Here is a 6,331-nt window from a genome sequence, read left to right as displayed (position 1 = left end):
CGGTTCATCGCCCGTCTGGTACGGGAGGGAAGACTCTATCCACCCACGAATCCCCTGTCAGTGGGTTTTATTTTGTGTGACAACTCACACCCCTGCAATAGAATATCGAACTGGTATTACAATAGCCAATACAAAGAATATCAGATTGAGTTTCAAAATGGACGTTACTACTTTGACCATAGTGTGAATAATTGTTGGGAACATCAGCCTTTTGAAGGTTATGGTCCATACCATGGTGAGCCCAATTACTATCCACACGCCAACCGGTCATACGAGTGAAATTCCTCTATACTAGAGTCAACACGTAAGTTAGCTGAGTCGACACGTAAGTTAGCAGAAATGAATAACTTAGTTATGGACGAAGTTATTGGAGCAGTCGCAGAGGAGTTTGTAGCACTACATAGCTGAATTGATCAAGTTGCAGGAAAACCCGTGTTTCTGCTGCTGCTGCTGCTGAAGAACAAACGTGCAAATAAGAACATCGTCTCAAATTTGTAACGCTGCTACAATGACTTCTTTGTAACAGTCAGTCCTTTGTTTTGCAACGCCACTACACCGTTGCAAATAATCAGTGTTAAAGTTTTTCATCTTTTAATCAACTTTTGAACCATAAACAAATATTTTGAGCAAGTGATTAATATGGGGAGCTAAACCCCATTGCTGAGGCGACGGAGGAAGCCATTTTTCAAATTATTATGTGATAAATTCTATTTAATTTAATTTTTGTAATTCTTTTATGATTATTTGCACTGAACTGAAATCGAATATATGATTCTGATTAAGTGGTTGTGTTCTCAATTTATGGGTCATGCTTAGGTTAAGTCTTTTGATGGTCCATGCTTTCGATTTACAACTATTGTTTTGAGAATCTACTTGTCTAGGAAAAAATATTTGAATCACTTTAAACGTAAAGAGTTGCATAAATATTGACTAGATTAAATCACATAAAAATTGGAGATTGGTGGAATCCTGAGTCTCAGTGCCTTTTATAATCTTGAATACAATTTCTTTTTAAGTTTTCTATTTTAAGTTGAGTCTAAAATCGAGTCTACACAATCCGAGTTGAACGAACTTTACTACCACTTAAAAACTACATCATCTCCCCAAAAGGGAAGTGCATGGTATCGGTTTCACCATGATACCTTTCGATGAAGCAATTGACAGTCACAGAATCAGGATTCACATAATTTTCAACCAAAGCATATAGACCAGATTCCATTACTATTTGTTGGACCTCTTCACATTCATCGGACAATTTCCAACAATCCGCGGCTTGGTTTCGGCAAACACGCACAACCTTAGTATGATCCTACAATTAGGAGACAATACAATTAAGATATTTTACATAAATACACAACAGTACATATGCACAAGATAAAAAAAAATACTTACATAGGTTTGATAGATAGTACGAGCCCACGAGTGCTTGTATCCAAATAGTGTTTTCGGTTCCGGAGCTTCAACCCAAATTCTACCACGCTCAAGGTCCGGTATCATGTCATTAATATGAGGAAGGTGGGAACCTTTAACTTTCACTTTTCCATTGCCCTTCTTGCCATTTCCTTGTGTTGGTTGTTGACTTGGCCCACCAACTTCGCTTTGGCTTGCTAATTGACTTGGAGGAACCACACTATCTTCATCCTCACTTTCCTCTTAATCTTTTTCATCTTGATCATCGTGGTCACGGATTACAGCTCGACTACGGTCACCACCACTCTCCCAAATTATCCCTCTTGTCTCAGCCCCCAAACGCTTTTTACGACCTTCATCTTTCCCTTGAGGAGGGAGAGATTGAGGAGTATCGAGACCGTCCTTCCTTTTTCTCTTAGTGACATCATCTTTAGTTTTTGTTTTGCTAGCCTCCTTGGCTTTTGACCTATATCATAAAATCACACGAAATGAATGTGAGACAACTCACTTTCAGTTTTTCTACCGGCATTGACTTACTGAAACAAAGCACGCCGGTTGTCTGTTCCGGCATTAAACAATGACTGTCGACAATGACGGTAATCATATGTAATTCTCCTGTATGTTTTAAGTCCACTACCGACATGCTCGAAATAAATCAATTCCATGCCGTAACCTGGTGCCGACATTCGAATCAACCTAAAAATCTATGCCGGTTTAGGTGACAAATTCTTAAGTTTTCTTGTATGTTTTAAGTCCACTACCGGCATGCTCGAAATAAATCAATTCCATGTCGTAACCTGGTTCCGGCATTCAAATCAACCTAAAAATGTATGCCGGTACTGGTGATAAATTCATAAACTCTCCTGTATGGTTTGAGTCCACTACCGGCATGCTCGAATTTTTACAATAGAATGCCGATACTATAAATCGGCATACAATGCAACCAAATGTCTATGCCGGTACTGGTGACAAATTCATAAACTCTCATGTATGTTTTTAGACCACTACCGACATACACAAATAGTTATAAATGACTGCCGGTACCAAGAATCGGCAGGGAATTCGACCCAAGTTCTATGCCGGTATCGAAAATTCAGTTACTGGTGAATCTGCGGAGTGAAACCGGCATTGCATTCATCCTAGATCGAATGCCGGAAGGTAAAACCGGCACCGTATTCATACATATTTCAGTATTGGTAATCACTGAAACTCAACTGTTTCAGTTAGGGTTTGCGATTCTAATCTAAACCCATTGTTATAAATCGATTAAAACACTCATAAAGTAGTTTAAAATCACTTACCTTCTCACAGAAGTCATGGTTGCGAGAGGTTGATTGTCAGAATCCGCTGCTTGTTCTTCTTCTTGCTCTTGAGCAATCTTAGCAATTCTTTGTTCCTGTTTTTGTTGAGCAATCGATTTTGAGTTCGATTGGGCATTCGTTTTCTTTCGTGAAGGCATTGTTTATGATTCAGGTAGGTTAATCGACGAAGAACGGATGAAGAACAATGAAAAAAGATGATTTTTTTTTTTTTCAAAAACCTAAACCTAGGTCAGTGCCGGTACTGAGAACAATGGGGGATATGTGTTTGTTTTTTAGATTTTAAGTTTTAGGAGAAAGGGTATAGTAGTGTTTTCATAATATTTTTTAATTAATCAAAGGGTATTTTAGTATTTTCATACACAAAAATCACCTCTTAGCTCACACGATGGGCTGGGGGAAGTAATCAATATCTCCCAATTCTTTTTTTTATCCCCCAATTAATTGTTCCTTAGAAAGGATATTTTTTTAAAAAGTTATTCTGAGTATGAATTTTGGGTATTTTAATGAATCCCACATAAAATCCGTTTTCAATATGAGTTTTTATTTTTATTATTAATCTTATGAAATCCATCTTGGTATTGAAATTGTATCCAAAATAAGGAGGAGTATGACAGGGAATACCATGTCGAAGCTGTGATCTGCGAATTAAAGGACCCAGAAGAACATAGTAGGTATGAAACTGCTCAGCAATACTATAAGCCTCATACAGAACATTTTTACAAGGTATTCAGATACTTCAATAAGTCAATTACAACTGAATCATACAATTCGATGAGTTTCCCATTGGTGGTTCTCTAGTAAGATATTGGAGTAGAAGAGAACTCACACAAGTAGATGAGATTTTATGTTTCATTTTGAATTCCAGGTGGTCCATGCAGACTTTAATGAATGTATTATTCAAGTTCAAGTATCAGTCTGAATTATTATTCGTGAACAATAGTAGTTTTAATTTCACAAAATTGGTTAAAAAGACCAAAATCAACAATTCCTGGGTGAAATAGACAGTTAGATTTTAATACTGTTTAAATGGATAAAAATGTAAAAATAGGCAGGATGTAACCAGTTTCATCGTGCCCATTTTCAAATATTTTTTCTTATTTTTAATTTACACAGGATGTATCCTGTTTCATCCTTACTATTTTTTTTTGGCCATTTCATCCTAACTATTTTTTACTCGTCCATTTGAACAATGATTTAAAAATATTTGGACAAATGACTCATTTTCTGTTTTAATTTCAAAAAATAAATAAATAATACGAGATATTTGAATTTGGAGAAGAAAAAGAAAAACAGAAGAAGATGATGGTGAAAAAAAACACAAGAAGTAGATCATGGTGACGAGCAAAAGAAAGATTTATTTAAATCCAGAATTGATAGAATTAGAAAATCCAAGTGGAAAGGTTCGTAATATTAAAATGAAAATTTAGAATTAAGAAAGATAAGTAGATAACATTTTTTATGTTCCAGTATTAGATGGTTGTTAATTTCGATTCGATAGTGATATGTATAGGATTTCATGTTTTTTCAAAATCGTGGAAGTACAAAAAAAGAAGAAAAGGAAATAAATAAATTTTTTTGTTAACGAACAGTTTCATAAAAAAAGCAGTGGAGGCTAACTGAAATTTTCAAAAACAGCCTAGACAATTCAATGACAAAGTTACAGGAAAAATACTACATTATGAACATTTTTATTCAATTACCAAAAAAAGAAAAAGATTGGAAAACTCTTACGATTTTAAAGGAAAATACTGTACTTTAAAACTCCCTAATTCTAAACACAAAATTGGTTAAAAAGATCAAAATCAAGAATTCCTGGGTGAAAAAGACTTGTACATTTGGATACTATTTAAATGGACAAAAATTAAAAAGATATTGTTCAAATGGACAAAAATATAAAAATAGACAGGATGTAACCAGTTTCATCCTATCAATTTTCAAATATTTTTTCTTATTTTTAATTTATATCAGGATGCATCCAGTTTCATCCTTGCTATTTTTTAAGTTTAAGCCGCGAGGAATCCAGTTTCATCCTTGCTATTTTTTTTGTCCATTTCACCCATACTAATTTTTACTCGTCCATTTGAACCATGTTTTAAACTTTTTTGGACAAATGACCCATTTTCCGAATTCTAAACTCTTGTTGTTTGGGTTTGCACTACACCATTTTAAGGATATAGCAACCCAGAGTAGCAACAACGCTAGTTCCGTTGCGAAATTTTCGTTGCTATATTTTCGCAACGACATATGCCTGTTGCTAACTTAGCGATAACAGAATTTCGGTTGCGAATAGCAACGGCGAGGTGTTCATGCATACGAAGCATGCGTGTGGTCGGAAACACTTTGACATTTTTTTTCCGCCCAAGTCAAAGTTTGGTCAGTCTTCTGCTTTATTTTTCCACCCCTTCAGCGTTATCTACATATACTTGGAATTTTCATAGCCATTCAGCAATTTTCATTTTTCCTCACTCTCTTTTTTTTCTTTTCTGCTCCCGCATGATATTTTCTCCCCTTGAAGATTCAGTTGCAGCTCGATCTTAAGTGTTGATCTTAGAGTTTTGGTTGCTCGTGTTCGATCTGGTAAGTGTTTATCATTATCAGTTTTTCGATTTCAGTTTATGGATTCTAGGGTTTCACGATTTTAGGGCATTTGATTTCAGGTTTCATCTGTGAATCTGCTTTTTTTTTTTCATTTTAGTTTACTGATTTTAGGGTTCATCTCTGAATCTTTTTTCGATTTTAAAGATTTTGATTTTAATTTTTCAATTTCACTTTCTCGATTTTAGGTTTCATCCGTGAATCTGTTGTTTCCGATTTTAGTTTTTTGATTTCTTCTTTCTCTTTCGATTTAAAGGGTTTTATTTGTGAATCTAACACGATTTTTTTTTTCCATTTTAGGGTTTGTCAAGGTTGAAGAGCTGGACTACTTGGAAGAAAGAACTCTGAAGAACTGAAGAACATAGAAGGTATAAGTTTAATTTATTGTTTTATGTTAAGCTGTTTTAGGGGTTTTGATTAATTTTCAGTTTTGGGTTTAATTTCTATTTTAGGGTTTCAGAATATGAACTGGTTTAATGATTTTTTATTGTTATATGATTACAGTTTGCTCATCAGAGTTTGGACATAGAAGAACTGGTCAGAGTTGAATTTGGAAGAACTAAGAAGGTATATATTTCTATGAACTAGTAGTGAAGTTGTTTTGATTGTACTTTAATATTGTTTTTGTGAAGTTTTTTTGATTTTGGATGATAATAGCATGTCTGAGATTTGTATGTTTACTGAACATGATAAATAGTCCTAGTGGTGATTCTGAAAAGCTATTTGTTGCTCATTCTCTCTTCACTGAGAGGATGTTTTTGTCGTTAACCTAAGGGCTTCGGAAACCCTACCACTAGAACTAGTTTGTTTAAATTATGAACTTAGGAAGTTTTGAAAGTTTGTATGAACTGAACTTAGGAAGTTTTGAAGTTTGTATGAACTGAGTTCCTTAGGAAGTTTTTTAAGTAATTTGTATGATCTTGTAAAGTACTTTGTTTGATCTTGTAAAGTTTATTTTGAGAGTAATATATCATCTGATGAGAACAAGAAATGGATGAAGTGGA

Source organism: Papaver somniferum, chromosome 9 (assembly GCF_003573695.1).
Source record: "Papaver somniferum cultivar HN1 chromosome 9, ASM357369v1, whole genome shotgun sequence".
NCBI classification, from domain to species: Eukaryota; Viridiplantae; Streptophyta; class Magnoliopsida; order Ranunculales; family Papaveraceae; genus Papaver; species Papaver somniferum.
This window is presented reverse-complemented; position numbering follows the sequence as displayed.